The sequence below is a fragment of the Jaculus jaculus genome, chromosome 9, assembly GCF_020740685.1.
Source record: "Jaculus jaculus isolate mJacJac1 chromosome 9, mJacJac1.mat.Y.cur, whole genome shotgun sequence".
Lineage (NCBI taxonomy): Eukaryota > Metazoa > Chordata > Mammalia > Rodentia > Dipodidae > Jaculus > Jaculus jaculus.
This window is the reverse complement of record NC_059110.1, coordinates 107,715,458-107,732,038: the sequence shown is the minus strand read 5'-3', so window position 1 is coordinate 107,732,038 and position 16,581 is coordinate 107,715,458. Positions and strand designations below refer to the sequence as shown.

General features: G+C 41.0%; 1 protein-coding gene across 1 annotated transcript in view; it reads right to left on the bottom strand.

Moving 5' to 3' along the window:
* Positions 1-16,581, bottom strand: part of LOC101611465 (speckle type BTB/POZ protein) — a 108,168-nt gene that overhangs the window by 36,972 nt on the left and 54,615 nt on the right. The window contains exon 2 of the mRNA XM_045158589.1: positions 12,998-13,043. The gene's annotated coding sequence lies outside the window, so the exon portion shown is untranslated. The remainder of the gene's footprint in view (positions 1-12,997; positions 13,044-16,581) is intronic.

Here is a 16,581-nt window from a genome sequence, read left to right as displayed (position 1 = left end):
ACCTGTGGTATATACTGAGCTAGGCTAAAACACTCTCTGAAAAAGTAACATGGACAACTTGTACAGCTGGGTTTTTTTTCCAATCTTTTATTCATTCTTCATGAATATTCCTCCATCATCAATCTAATATGCTTATCCAGAGAATTGAAATATAAAATACACCAATTAACACAAGTAAGCATGTACCTCATACAAGCTATGTTCATCATTGTTAAAATGGATAGGAATGAGATTGTGAAGGTATTAAATGGAACCATGTAATTTCACACACCAGCACTTACATGTGGCACACAACACAATAACACGTGGCAGGCATGAGCTAGAAACGTAGCGTGAGCTAGCTTCCTACCAGAAAATGGTTAGGAACTTTAAAAAGCCTACCACTCTTTTTTTTCTCTGGTTTAAAGCCTTGTATATTTTCTAAGTAAAGAAAAATCCCAAAGTCATATCTATTTTAAACCTGAGAGACGTCTGCATTTTGCAAAACAGAAGATGCTAAAAACATTATTTTTTTAAAAAAAGAGAGTTGGGTATACTCAGTTTTGGAAAAACTAATGTGACCTAAAAGCAGTTTTCTTTTTATTTATTTATTTTATGTGAGAGGCAGAGAGAATGGGCACACCAGGGCCTTCTGCCACTATAAATGAACTCCAGGCACATACGCCACTTTGTGCATCTGGCTTATGTGGGTACTTGGTAGACGAACCTAGGTCCTTTGACTTTGCAGGCAAGCGCCTTAACAGTTAAGCCATCTCTCTAGCCCAGCTTTCTATTTCTTGTTATAGTGTACTCAACCATACATGGCCCTGGTGGGAATAATTGTTTTCTTTTTTTAAAAATTTTTTTTTTTTTTTGATTTGAGAGCGACAGACAGAGAGAGGATGAGGCAGATAGCTAGATAGAGAATGGGCACGTCAGGGCCTTTAGCCACTGCAAAGGACCTCCAGATGCGTGTGCCCCTTGTGCATCTGGCTAATGTGGGTCCTGGGAAATCGAACCTCGAACTGGGGTCATTAGGCTTGATATTAACCGCTAAACCATCTCTCCAGCCCAATAATTGCTTTCTTATTATCCTAAAGATAGCTATCTCAGGTCATACTGTTATCCTTTTTTTTTTGTTTTTTTTTTCTTGAGGTAGGGTCTCACTCTATCCCAGGCTGACCTGAAATTCACTATGGAGTCTCAGGATGGCCTTTAACTCATGGCAATCCTACCTCTGCCTCCCAAGGGCTGGGATTAAAGACGTGTACGACCACGCCTGGCTCTTTTTCTGTTTTAAGAAAAGTTTTTTTGAGACAGGGTTTTGTTATATAGCCATGAATGAACTGGAACATGCTATGTCAATCTGGCTGGCATTGAACTTGCAGTGATCCTCCTATCTCTGCCTCCCAAATGAGGGACTTATAACCATGAGCCATCATGCCTGGCTCCATTTTTCAAAATTCTTAATGTACCTCTACAAGGATCTAGAAAGTTTAAATAAATATTAAATAAATCTAGAGAATGAAAAGAAGCCAATAGCCTAGTAGAAAAACAAGCAAAAAAAAAAAAAATGTTACTGAAATGGAAATCACAATGGTTTTTAGGAATACGAAAAGATGCTCAACTCTCATTTATATTAAGATAAATACAACTTAAACTGCACATTGATTCACCCACTGAATTGGTAAACATCAAAATGTTGGGTAGCACTTCCCTAGGGTTAGGAGAACATTTCTGCTTAGGGTACAAATTGTTATAATTCTATGAAGGGTGACATTCTATCAGAGTAAAAAAATACACATGTTCTTTGATCCCAATTCTACTTTGGATTCTAGATATTTTAAATGACAAATATGAAATGTTTTCATTGTAGCACTTTATGTAAATACACAAAAAGAAAGTAACTTAAAAATACATCAGTAGTGGGTTGATGAAATAAGTTATGGAGGCAGGCATGGTGGCACATGCCTTTAATCCCAGCACTAGGGAGGCAGAGGCAGGAAAATTGCTGTGAGTTCAAGGCCAGCCTGAGACTAGATAGTGAATTCCAGGTTAGTCGGGCTAGAGTGAGACCCTACTTCGAAAAACAAAACAAAAGTTATAATACAGATATACAATGCAATAATAGCATCTACAAAAAAAGAATAAGTTTTTTCAACAGAATATATGTATTTGTCTTAAAATATATAGCATTTCTAACTTTGCTTTTCTTTGGTTTTTCGAGGTAAGGTCTCACTCTAGCCCAGGCTGACCTGGAATTCACTATGAGTCTCAGGGTGGCCTCGAACTCACAGCAATCCTCCTACCTCTGCCTCCCAAGTGCTGGGATTAAAGGCATGTGCCACCATGCCCGGCTTAAAATATATAGCATTTCTGAAAAACTACATAGACCCTAAGGGCACTATTACTTCAATGGGAAGAAATTGGGCACCAAATTGGTAAGAACAATTCCCAGTGTATTCTTTTGGTAGTTTCTGAATTTTGAAAGTGAATATATTATCAATTCAAAATGCAAAGTAAAAACAAATTAGCTATAGCTATGGCTAGTTCAGTGGCTAAAGGCACTACTAGTAAAACCTGCTAGCCCAGGTTCAAGTCCCCCGGTGCCCACGTAAAGCCAGATGCACAAAGTGGTATATGGAGTTCATTTGCAGAGGTCAAGGGCCCTGACATGCCTATGCTCTCCCTCCTCCCTCTCTCTCCATTTTAGTCTTTCAAATAAATAAAATAAAAACAAAAAATAAAAAATATACATATTTTAGCCAGGAGCTGGAAGTAGTGGTGGACCCCTTTTAGTACCAGCACTTGGGAGGGTGAGGTAGGTAGGAGGATCACCATGCATTTGGAGGCCAGCCTGGAGCTACAGAGTAAGTTCCAGGTTAGCCTGGCTATAGCAAGACCCTACCTCAAAAAAAAAAATAAAAAAATAAAAAAAAATAAAAAAAAGTTAGGTGGGTATGGTGGTCCATGCCTTTAATCTTAGCACTCTGGAGGCTGAGGTAGGAGATCTGTGTGAGTATGAGGCCAGCCTAGGCTACAGAGTGGATTCCAGGTCAGCCTGTGCCTCAAAAAAAGAAAGAAAGAAAGAAAACAATTATTTTGTGTGTGCATGTGTGTGTGTGGTATGCATCAGTGTACATGTGCAAGTGCATATATATATGTATATACAATTAGTTGCATAATATACATATGCAATATATATATTATATAATTATTCCAAGCTGTAAGAAGGCTTATAAATCTTTATGTGAAATAAGACATACATTCACTATGCTTTCACTATGTTAAGTCCTCAGGCCATTAATTCTGTAGACACAAATGACTGCTGAGCATGTGAGCTCTTTCCTCAGCCTGGAGCGCTTTCTCCCTTTACATGTTTTTAGACCAGGCTGAGTTTGCACTCATTGGGATCATACTGCTTCAACCTCCTGAGTGCTGGGTTTGCAGATATAAGCCATTGCACAAAGCTCTTTCAGGTCTTCTCACAGCTGGTTGCTTCCTGTCATTTAGATCACCTAAAAAAAAAGTACTATCAGGGCTGGAGAGATGGCTTAGAGGCTAAGGTATTAGCCTGCAAAGTCAAAGGACCTGGGTTTGATTCTCCAGGACCCATATAAGCCAGATGCACAAGGTGGCGCATGTGTCTGGAGTTCCTTTGCAGTGGCTATAGGCCCTGGTACATACATATTCTTTCTCTCCTTCTTTCTCAAATAAATAAATAAATAAATAATTTTTAAAAAATATATCAAAAAATCCTCCCTGCCCACCCAATCCAAAGCAGCCCCTACTTACAAGCCTGTTTCTCTCATCATATTACCTATTTTTTAAATTACTATCTGAAATTATCTTGCTTCTATTTTCACACTTGTCTCTTGTTTTTCCCACTAGATGTATGTTCCATGGGAGAACAGCATCTCCCTCTGCCTTCAATGTTAACGTGAGAGGCACTAAATGGTTGCTGCCATGAACCTGTTGTTGAAAAACTAAACTCCGTCCCTGCAGGGCGGGAAGCACTCGGGAGGTGGAGGTGGGAGGATTGCCCAGAGTTCAAGGCCAGCCTGAGACTACATAGTGAACTCCAGGTCGGCCTGGGCTAGAGTGAGACCCTACCTTGAAAAACCAAAAAAAGAAATTTAGGCTGGGTTCTTGGCACCTATGGTGGTGGAATTAACTTAATCTAGAAAATGTTCTCTCAGAATTTTGTTGTGAATTCAGGAATTCCTACATATTTCCTTTTTTCCCTGTTTTCTAGGGTCAAAACAAAATTTTTAACCATAGCATATGTTTTTATAATATAGTTAGTAAATCCTTTGTAATATGAGTGAAATGAATTATACTTTTTTGTTTTTATTTTATTTTTAATTTTTTGTTCATTTTTATTTCTTTGAGAGTGACAGAGAGAGAAAAGGCAAATAGGGCGAGAGAGAATGGGCGCGCCAGGGCTTCCAGCCAGTGCAAATGAACTCCATACGTATGCACCCCCTTGTGCATCTGGCTAACATGGGTCCTGGAGAATCGAGCCTTGAACCCGTGTCCTTAGGCTTCACAGGCAAGCACTTAACTGCTAAGCCATCTCTCCAGCCCTGTTTTTATTTTTGAGGCAGGAACTCACTCTAGCCTAGGATAACCTGGAATTCACTATGTAGTCTTAGGACAGCCTTGAACTGATTGCAGTCCTCCTGCCTCTGCCTACTGAATGCTAGGATTAAAGGCGTGAGTCACCATGACTAGCCAACCAATATTCTTTGTACTGACACAAAGTTTCTTTTCTTTTTTTTAACTTAAAAAAATTAGTTATTTATCTGAGGGACAGAGAGAGAGAGAGAGAAAGAGGATGGGTATGCCAGGGCCTCCAGCTGCTGCAGACAAACTCCAAACACATGCACCACCTTGTGTATCTGGCTTATGTGGGTCCTGGGGAATTGAACCTTGGTACCTTGACTTAACTTTAACTGCTAGGCCATCTCTTTAGCCATTTTCCTAATTAAAATTTTTTAAAATTATTCATTCAGTTGCAAGGAGGGAGATAGATAGAAAGAGAGAGAATATGTATACCAGGGCCTCTTGTGGCTGCAAACAGATGCATGTGCTACTTTGTACATCTGGCTTTACATGGGCACTGGGGTGAATCAAACCCAGGCCTTCAGCCTTTTGCAAGCAAGCATCTTAACAGCGCCATCTCTCCAACCTGAGTTTGTTTTCGTTAAAACTGGCATTTGGAGAAAAAAGTTTAACATGTGAAAGCATATATAATGGCAATAGTTAAGGCACTTGCCTGCAAGGCCTAAAGATCTAGGTTCAATTCCCCAGTACCCACATAAGTCAAGGTGGCACAAGCATCTGGAGTTTGCAGTGGCTGAAGGCCCTGGTGTGCCTATTCTCACTCTCTTTCCCTCTCTGCCTCTCTTTCTCAAATAAATAAAAGCTTAAAAAAAAAAGTAGGTGGTAGTCACATTTTAAATGTATATCTATACACTTAACCAAATGTCCCTAGCCCAGGCGAAGATGTAGAATACATTTCTGAACTGGGTGTGGTAGCAAATGCCTTTAATCCCAGCACTTGGGAGGCAGAGGTAGAAGGGTCATTGTGAGTTTCAGACCAGCCTGGAACTGCAGAGTAAGTCCAGATCAGCCTGGCTAGAATAAGACTCTACCTTAAAAAACAATTCTGATACAGCCAAATATTTTTCTAATTAAGGATTTATGTCAAGCATAGTGGTATATACCTAAAATCTCTGCTACTTGTGAGGCAGAAGTAGCAATATCAGTTGAGTCCAGGAGTTCAAGGCCTGCTTGGTCAACATAGTGAGACCCGGGCTGGAGAGATGGCTTAGCGGTTAAGCGCTTGCCTGTGAAGCCTAAGGACCCCGGTTCAAGGCTTGGTTCCCCAGGTCCCACGTTAGCCAGATGCACAAGGGGGCGCATGCGTCTGGAGTTTGTTTGCAGAGGCTGGAAGCCCTGGCGCGCCCATTCTCTCTCTCTCCCTCTATCTGTCTTTCTCTCTGTGTCTGTTGTTCTCAAATAAATAAATTAAAAAAAAAAACATAGTGAGACCCTCAGCTCAAAGAAAGTTAAATTGATTTTGCAATGATTATATATAAGGAAAACTTAGAAACAATGATAGCATTAGGTACATAAATCAGGACCTTAAGAATTTCCCTTTTAGCCAGGCATGGTGGCGCATGCCCTTAATCCCAGCATTTAGGAGGCAAATTTAGGAGGATTACCGTGAGATCGAGGCCAACCTGAGACTACATAGTGAATTCCAGGTCAGCCAGGACTACAGTGAAACCCTACCTTGGAAAACCAAAAAGAATTTCCCTTTTTACAGGATTTCTTAGGCAAGTATAGATTCTGAAATAAAAATGACAATTAAGATTTCAATTTTATTTTTTATCCACAAAAGTATTTTTCCTTCTTCTCAAAGTACTATATAAGCTGGAGTTTTACAGAAATAGTCTGGTTAGTTAGGCTTATCCATATAACGAAACTTACACTGAACAAGAAAGAATATGAAAGACTATCAAGCTATCAAGTCACAGAAAGCAGTAGGTTAATAGCAGAATGCTCCCACTGACTCCCAAGCCTCAGTGTGTGCTGGGAGTTTACAGTCTTACTGTCCTTCTTAAAGGTTATAAATAACTACAGACAGTCCTTGTCCCTAAGGAGATCTTAGCAGCCAGCTCAAAGGTTAAACTATAGAATAATTCTCACTTTGGATTTAACTTTTATAGATAGCAAAAAAATTGTTAAAGCAGAAAACCCTAGTGCAATTTAAGGGTTTGAAGATCATACCCTTCCACTAAAACCCACCATCATGTAAGAGTTTTTGATATGGCCATATTGGCATAGTTCACTGCACCAAAACTATAGCAGGGAGAAGGCAGTGCATCCCAGCGCCAAACGCAGAAACTTGACCCGGTGAGGAGAAGCCACGCAACTAATTGCCTTGTAGCGCTGCAACTCCACACATGTTAGGAAGACTTCTGGAGTTCTGTTTGGCTTTTAAATTTACTCACAAATAGCCACTGAACGAAATACATCCACGTAACAGCCTGCAAGGACAAAAATTCTGTCTCTATTTGGATGGGGGAATCCAGCTGGATAAACCATGCCTGCAACAAGCCCAGGTTTCACAAGGTCCGGGATAATACCATCAGGTGTGAATGCTGCTGTTGTTAATTACAGAACCCCTGCTGGGAAGGAAAATTCTGCCAGCTGCTTAAAAAAGAGAGAGAGAGAGAAAAAAAAAAAAAAAGAAAGAAAGGAAGGAAGAAAAGAAAAACCACCCAGTGGATAGATAGAGCTCATCTATCACATTCTCCAAGGCTCAGGGACCATTGTGGGAGATCCAAAGGAAGGAGAGGAGCACCTTGCAATATTCCTTCCAAACATAAATGACCTCGCAGTGGCCGAGGCTATCTATACAAGACCTGCATAGCAGAAAGGGGGTGGGTGGGTGACGACCTCAAAATAGAAGAGCGATCAGTGGGAAAGAAGGGGTTCAGTGGAGGGGGGACTTGGGGAGGGAGAAAGGGTGGTAGGAGGGGATTATGATCATGGGATTGTCTATATGTACAGAGGCTGTCAACAAAAAGAACAAGAAGGGCTGAGGAGATGGCTCAGTGGTTAAGGCACTTGCCCATAAAGCTGAAAGACCTGAATTCGATTCCCCAGGACCCACATAAGGCTAGCTGCACAGTGGCACTTGCATCTGGAATTCGTTGGCAGTCGTTGGAGACCCTGGTATGCCCATTCTCTCTCTTTCTGCCAGGTGTGGTGGTGCACACCTTTAATCCCAGCACTTGGGAGGCTGAGATAAGGGAGACTGCTGTGAGTTCAAGGCCAGCCTGAGACTAATTCCAAGTCAGCCTGGGCTACAGCAAGACCCTACCTCTGATGTGCCCAGTTTTACTTTTTTTTTTCTCTCTCTCTCTCAAATAAATAAATAAATAAATAAATTTCAAAAAAAAAAAAAAAGAAAGAAACTTGGGGCTGGAGAGATGGCTTGGTGGTTAAAGGCACTTACTTGCAAAGCCTGATGGCCTGGATGTGACTCCTTACTACACATATAAAGCCAGAGGCACAAACTGGCACATGCATCTGGGGTTTGCAGTGGCAGGAGGCCCCAGAGAGCTCATTCCCAGCCTACCCTGCCTCTCTCCTTGCAAATAAATAAATACATAAAAAAATTAAAAGTAGTCGGGTGTGGTGGCGCACGCCTTTAATCCCAGCCCTCGGGAGACAGAAGTAGGAGCATCGCTGTGAGTTCGAGGCCACCCTGAGAGATTACATAGTGAATTCCAGGTCAGCCTAAGTTAGAGTGATACCCTACCTCAAAAAAAACCAAACATATATATATATGACAAAACAGGGCTAGCGAGATGGTTCAGTGGTTAAAGATACTTACTTGCAAAGCCTGGTAGCCAGAATTCTAATCCCCAGTAACCATATAAAGACAGGTGCACAAAGTAGTACGTGCATTTAGAGTTCTTTTGCAGGGGCAAAAGGCCCGGGAGTGCCCATACTTTCTCTCTCCCTTTCCCTCTTTGGCGTTTTCAATGTAGAGTCTCTCTCTCTAGTCCAGGCTGACCTAGAGCTCACAGTGATCCTCCTACCTCTGCCTCCCAAGTGCTGGGATTAAAGGCATGTGGCACCATGCCTCATTTTCTCTTTTTCTAATAAATGAAATATTTTTTTTAAAAGAGACTGGATTATAAAGAGGCTATTTTACTTCAAAGTGAGTTACAGTGCAAAAGAAAACTTTAGAAATGATAGGCAAAATCAAATAACCATCAATGACTCCATTCTTACAAATTAGAATCATGTGTTGATACCACTAATGGCTTGAGCAAAATTCTCCAGGGCCACAAACTTGGGAAAGGTGAAGATTTTAACATATTCCACATGCTGTGAAAGATTTCTCCTGTAGGTGGAAAATTGTTCTAAACAAAGGATGGAAAAGATTCAAGAGAAAAAGAGAGGAAAACCCCATGGTTAACAAGTCTCTATTTACTGCATAGTTAACACTCTCCAAGCTGTTTTGAGATTTGAGAGGTTAGGATCTTTACACTCTCTTGAACTATGACAACTTTATACAATCTAAATAGTAAACAGATGAAAGGGTTAGCTCTAATATTATTTAAGCATATCTAGACTGAAAGGAATTCAAAAACAGAGGAGTCATTTCAGGAAACAAAGCTTGCATAACCCACTCAGAGTCTATCTTAACAGAGGCCAAATTCAACAGGTGGTTCTCTTTGGCCATCTCCACTTTACTCAAACCATTTAAAAATATTTGTTTAGGCAGGGAGTGGTGGTGCACGCCTTTAGTCCCAGCACTTAGGAGGCAGAGGTAGGAGGATTGCCATGAGTTTGAGGCCACCCTGAGATGACATAGTGAATTCCAAGTCAGCCTGAGCTAGAGCAAGACCCTACCTTGAAAAACAAAACAACAACAACAACAACAAAAATTTCTTTGGGACAGGTGTGGTGGTGCACACCTTTAACGCCAGCACGGGGGAGACAGAGGTAGAAGGATTGCTGAGTTTGAGGCCCCCCTGAGACTATATAGCGAGTTCCAGGTCAGCCTGGACTAGCTTGAGATCCTATCTGGACTAGAGTGAAACCTTACCTCAAAAACCAAAATAAATAAAGAAAGTAATGAAATATTTCTTTTATTTATATTATTGTCAACTTCCATAATTATAGAAAATGAACCATGATAATTCCCCCGTCACTTTCCCCTTCACAACTCCACTCTCCATCATATCCCCTCCCCCCTCAATCAGTCTCTCATTTATTTATTTTTGTCTGTTTTTTTTAAAATTTATTTATTTATTTGAGAGCGACAGACACAGAGAGAAAGACAGATAGAGGGAGAGAATGGGCGCACCAGGGCTTCCAGCCTCTGCTAACGAACTCCAGATGCATGCACCCCCTTGTGCATCTGGCTAACGTGGGACCTGGGGAACCGAGCCTCGAACGGGGGTCCTTAGGCTTCACAGGCAAGCGCTTAACCGCTAAGCCATCTCTCCAGCCCTGTTTGTTTGTTTTTTGATTTTTTTTTTTTAAGTTTTTCTGAGGAGGTCTCACTGTAGCCCAGGCTGACCTGGAATTCACTATGGAGTCTCAGGGTGGCCTCGATCTCACAGTGATCCTCCTACCTCTGCCTCCCAAGTGCTGGCATTAAAGGCGTGTGCCACCATTCCTGGCTCTGTTTTTTGATTTTTGAGGTAGTCTCACTTTAGCTCAGGCTAACCTGGAATTCACTATGTAGTCTTAGGGTGGCCTCGAAATCACGGTGATCCTCCTACCTCTGTCTCCTGAGCGCTGGATTAAAGGCGTGTGCCATCATGCCTGGCTTCTTATTTTGATGTTGTCATCTTTCCTCCTATTATACTGGTCTTGTGTAGGTATTGTCAGGTACTGCAAGGTCATGGATATCCAGGCCATTTTGCATCTGGAAGAATGTGTACTGTAAAGAGTCCTATCCATTCTTTAGCTAAAAATATTTCTTGCTGGGGCTAAGAAGATAGTTCAGCAGTTAAGGATACTTGTTTGCAAAGCCTTCCAGCTCACATCCATGTAAAAATGGAAAAGTGGTACAAGCATCTTGTCTGCAGCAATAAGAGGATCTGGTATGCGAAAATATATATATATATTTGAGAGAAAGAGGCAGAAAGTGTGTGAGAGAGACTATAGCACACCAGGGCCTCTTGTCACTGCAAACAAACTCCAGATGCATGTACTGGTGTGTTTACCTGGTTTTACATGGGTACTGGGGAATCAAACCCACACCATCGGGCTTTACAAGCATGTGCCTTTAACCAGTGAGCCATCTCTCCAGCCTCCAGAATCCAATTTTCCTTGGAGCACTTCATGAAAGTAAAGACACCTAAACCTCCTTCCAACTATGATAGATGCTCTCTATTACTGAGCTACCTCTCTCTCCCCTCTCTCCAACTAAAACAAACAAACAAAACAAACCAAACAAAACAACCAAGACGGAGCCCCTGTGCGCTTCTCGTCCTCTCCTTCGTGGTCTTGACTGTCCACATGGAGCAGAGCGCCTTACCTAGGGCTTAGCCTCAGAAAGTAAATGCCCTCTTCTAAAGTCACCAAAACTAACTGTATTCTGGGCTGGGGAAACAGCTCAGTTGGTAGAACGCTTGAGCAGCATGCATGAAGCCCCAGACTGGATCCCCAGGACTGCATAAAGTGGGTGGTGCATGTCTGCAGTCTTGGGAGGTACAGGCAGGAGGATTATCAATTCAAGATCATACTGGGCCATAGAGGGAAACAGGTCCAGCCCCCCCCCCCCCCCCCCCCCCCCCCGCTACATGAGACCTGTCTCAACCTCTTCCCTCCACCCCCACATTCTATGTTAAGATGTTAAATAAAACTAAGTGGAAGAAAGAAAGGAAGGAAAGGCAGGAAGTTCTCAGTTTTAAATGTTCATTCCAACATTCATGACTCAAGGAAAAAACAAAACTACACGAGCAGACAAAACAAGGGAAAGTTAGACAGGATGTCTATCTTAACAGAATGTCCTGGCTCCTGACAATCTTTGCTAGAATTTGAAGACTAAAATGCAATAACAAGACTGGAAAGATGGTTCAGTGGTTAAAAGTGCTTGCTTGCAGGCTGGAGGGATGGCTTAGCCATTAAGGCGCTTGCTACAAAGCCAAAGGACCCAGGTTCGATTCTCCAGGACCCATGTAAAACCAGATGCACAAAGTGGCACATGCATCTAGAGTTTGTTTGCAGTGACTGAAGGCCCTCACAACCCCCCCATTCTCTCTCTCTCCATTGCTTTCTCTCTCTCTCAAATAAGTTTAAAAATTTTAATTTAAACTTTAAAAAGTGCTTGCTTGCAAAGCCTGCTGGCCCTAGTTCAATTCCCAAGCTACCCATGTAAGGCGGATACAAAAAAGTGGTACAAGCATTTGGTGTTCATTTGCAGTGAGTGGCAAGGGCCCTGGTGCACACATGCATGCGCACACACACACACAAATAAATAAATAAGTAAAGAAATAAAATTACTGTAATAACGCCTGTTTTACCAAGCAGACTAAGAAAAAAAAATATAAAAAGATTTGAAGTAAAACTTTTATAGCACAATGTAAAAAATTTTTTAAATAATAGCCATTTTAGTCAGAATATTTTATTTTAGTTTTCTACAAAGAGATTAACTGTAAGGCATAATACACAAAGAAAATATGCTCAAAATCAAGCTTTTTATGGAATTAAACAAAACCTCTGTGTTGCTTTATTGCCTTTCTTTCTTTCTTTCTTTTTTAAAAACTGTGACCTTAGCTCCCTGGAGATGTTAGAGGGAAAATCATCTTAAATTTCCATAACATGTATTATCAACTGTGTTTAAAAATTTAAATCAAGATGGATGTGTGATACACACTTATAATCCCACAGTTCAGGAGGCTGAGGCAGGAGGAATGTGAGTTTATACCCAGCTTGTGCTACATTGTAAGACTGTGTCTCAAAAAACAAACAAAAAATATTCTAACATATATAGCTTTTTCCTAGCATATAGTAGTCATTAGAAAATGCCTGAATAAAGACTTCTGATTTATTTCAGGCAGAAATATTTAAAGTAATATCTTTCTTTCCCCCCCCCCCCTAGGTGGGGTCTCACTCTAGCCAGGCTGACCTGTAATTCACTATATAGTTTCAGGGTAGCCTCGAACTCACAGTGATCCTCCTACCTATGCTTCCCGAGTGCTAGGATTAAAGGCACGTGCCACCATGCCCAGCTAAAGTAATAATATCTTTATTGACATCACTTATACAGTTTTTAACTCTGTCATGTTCACTATTAAAAAAGTACATGATTACCTTAGATGATTTTATTTTTCCCTACTACTTGCACTAAAATGAAATTGTTCATTGCACTCAAGATGTGCATTTTTTTAGTCATGGCAAGTATTCTATTATCTCTTTCTATTTTTCCCCTCATGATTTAAACATGTTTTTTAAAAAATGCATAAAAACTCACCAAGTCAAGTCAGTAGGAAAACTTTGTCTTGTCTAGCAGGAAATTTCTGTTGGAAAGAGAGATGATGAATCAGCTTAACCACATTCTGAATTTCATACAAGTCTTGCACTTCTTAAAAGAGAAAAGCTCAGGGCTGGAGGGATGGCTTAGCGGTTTAGGTGCTTGCCTGCAAAGACATAGGACCCAGGTTTGATTCCCAAGGACACACATAAGCCAGATGCACAAGGTGGGGCATGCATCTGGAATGTGTTTGCAACAGCTGGAGGCCGTGATGTGCTCATTCCCTCCCTCCCCCTCCCTCTCCCTCTCCCTCTCCCTCTCTTTGCTTCTTTCTCTCTGTCAAATAAATAAGGGTAAAGCTCATTAAAAAACAAAAAAAAAAAGCAGGTGATATATTTACAACAAAATGACTGATAAAAAGAATTTACCAGACAAAATTAGCATTCTATGTTTTTTTTTTTTTTGGTTTTTCAAGGTAGGGTCTCACTCTGGCTCACCTGAAATTCACTCTGTAGTCTCAGGGTGGGCTCGAACTCTCAGCGATCCTCCTACCTCTGCCTCCCAAGTGCTGGGATTAAAGGCGTGCGCCACCACGCCCGGCTAAAATTAGCATTCTAATATCTCGTCTACTTTTTAGTCATCTCTCAGAAAGATCACTCTTACAAATGAAAATCAGAAAAATAGGAGCCAGTAATAATGATCCTGCCAATGAATGCTGCAAAAATGGAATAAGTCACCTGCCCCACGCCAATGTTTTCGAGCAATCATTTTTGCCAGCTTTCTAACAAAATGCTGAAAAAATTACCATGAAGTTTAAGCCAGGTGTGGTGACTCATGCCTATAATTCAGTACTCTGAGACTGAGGTAGGATCTCCATGAGTTCAAGATCAGCCTGAGCTAGAGTAAGATTGTATCTCAAATACAAAAAACCCACACTGAAAGTAAAATGACTAGGAAGTTGGATTGTAAGACCTTTTTTAAAAGGTGCTGTGTGATGGTTACACCAAATCACAACATTAAAAACAAACCGCTGCCCCATGATGACACTGACGACTCAAGGGAAAGCAAGAGGCTCCTGTTTGAAGACTGGCAAGTATCTTAGGCAAGCCTAGTATGCTATCACCACCCTACACAGCGACTGACTCAAAACAGAAACCGGAGTGGTTCTGTGTTCTAGGAGCTGAACCAAGGCAGAAACAGGTAGGATGGAAAATGAAGCACTATGTCACAGCTAGAGGAGTGCTTAAAATCTCCACAAAATGCAAGCATCAACTTTAATAATACACTGATTGAAATAAATTTCTCTTGGGCTATAACAGATCTTGGCGAACCAAGTATGGTTACTATTCATAACAGAGTGAGCCACTGTCCTTACTTAACTAGTGATGCTAAAACAGGGTAGCCTTGATCAGATACCATAAAATAAAGCCTACAAAAACCTCAGGCAGTTCTACTAAGAGCAGTGGTCAGGTCAAATCCATTCAACAAATATTTGCTAAGCGCGACCTGGGCAAGACATTTTTTGAGACATAGTGATAAAAGAGATGCACAGTTACTGACCCTCCAAGGGTAGAAAGATAGATGTCTTTAAGACATTTTAAGTAATAACTCTTAGGCTGATGATAATCAAATGAAAGTATGCTACGTGTGATTCTTAAAGCAGAAACCAGTATCTTCGGGCCTTTCTTTTTCTTAAGCTTCAGAGTTTTCCCTCAGTTATATTTGCCAGAATTAACATTTTCAGGCCCAAAGAACTGACACAAGCTCAAGAACCTGACAATACTCGTAAGGGCTAAGAGGAACAGAGGACTCAGTGCGGATTTGAGGACAGATGGGTGGCACTGTCTTAGCAAGTAGTTTATAATTCAAATTTTGAGTAATTTCTTTCTTCTTTTATTTTCTTTCTTCCTTTACTTCTTCCCCCCCGCCCCCAAGGTACGGTCTCACTCTAGCCTAGGCTGACTTGGAATTCACTATGTAGTCTCAGGCTGGAATGGAACTCACAGCGATCTCCCTACTTCTGCCTCCCAAGTGCTGGGATTAAAGGTGTGCACTACCACACCTGGCTGAAGACTTTCTTTCTTCCTTCCTTCCTTTTTTTTTTTCTTTTTTTTTTTTTTGGTTTTTCAAGGTAGGGTCTCACTCTGGTCCAGGCTGACCTGGAATTAACTATGTAGTCTCAGGGTGGCCTTAAACTCACAGCAATCCTCCTACCTCTGCCTCCCAAGTGCTGGGATTAAAGGCGTGCACCACCACGCCCAGCCTTTTTTGGTTTTTCAAAGTAGAGTCTCACTCTCTAGTCCAGGCTTGACATATAATTCACCATGTAGTCTCAAGGTAGCCTTGAACTCATGGCAATCCTACCACCTCTGTCTCCCGAGTGCTGGGGGTAAAGGTGTGCACCACCATGCCCGGCTCAAGACTTCCTAATTAACACCATAGTTACACATGTTTATGGAGTCCAGTGTGATACTTCAAAACATGTTTACAATTTGCAATGATTATACCAAGAGAGTGGGCATAGCCATCACCTCATGTGTTTATCATTTTTTGTGTTATGCACAACACACTGAAGACTCAGCAATTCCACTGTATGACCTAGAGAAACTCCACACATCCACCATCTCATGTAAACCCTGTCACATCTTTTATAAGTACCCATCATCAGAAATAACCCAAGTGTCCAACAGTAGAGAATGATTATATGAATTATGGTTGATTCTCACAATAGTATGTTTAGGGCAATTATTATTATTATTATTATTTATTTTTTGGTTTTTTTGAGGTAGGGTCTCACTCTAGCCCAGGCTGACCTGGAATTAACTGTGTAGTCTTAGGGTGGCCTCAAACTCACCGCGATCCTCCTACCTCTGCCTCCCGAGTGCTGGGATTAAAGGCGTGCACCACCACACCCGGCTAGGGCAATTAATTTTAACTACAGTTCAATATAACAACATGAATAAAAATCACAGATACATTTTTAGGTTTTGAAAGAAAACATATACACACACACAACCCACATACTATATTATTCTATCTATACCCACATACTATATTATTCTATCTATACAAAAAAAGTTCAAGAACAGACTAAACTAAACTACATTGGTTAGGAATGAAACATGCATAGCAAAAAATTATGAAAAAGGGTAAGTAAACAATTATCAATGCCAGAACATAGTTGCTTCTAAACAATGGTATGAGCTAAGATACAGTAGGAGACACAGAAAGCAGTCTCTGGTACTGGCAATGATGTATTTCTAGGCATTTAACTGATGGTTATAAGTATTTACTTTTAAAAATTACTCCTCAAACTATATACATTCCAAAAACAGTGTATTTTTCTGTCATATTTCATAATAAAATATTTGAAACACATATTGCTAAAATAACAGTAGAGCCAGGTGTGATGGTGCACGCCTTTAATCCCAGCACTTGGGAGGCAGAAGTAGGAGGATCATTGTGAGTTCGAGGCCACCCTGAGATTACATAGTGAATTCTATGTCAGCCTAGGCTAGAGCGAGACCCTACCTCAAAAAACCAAAAATAAAAAACCAAAACAACATCAACGGCAACAAAAAACC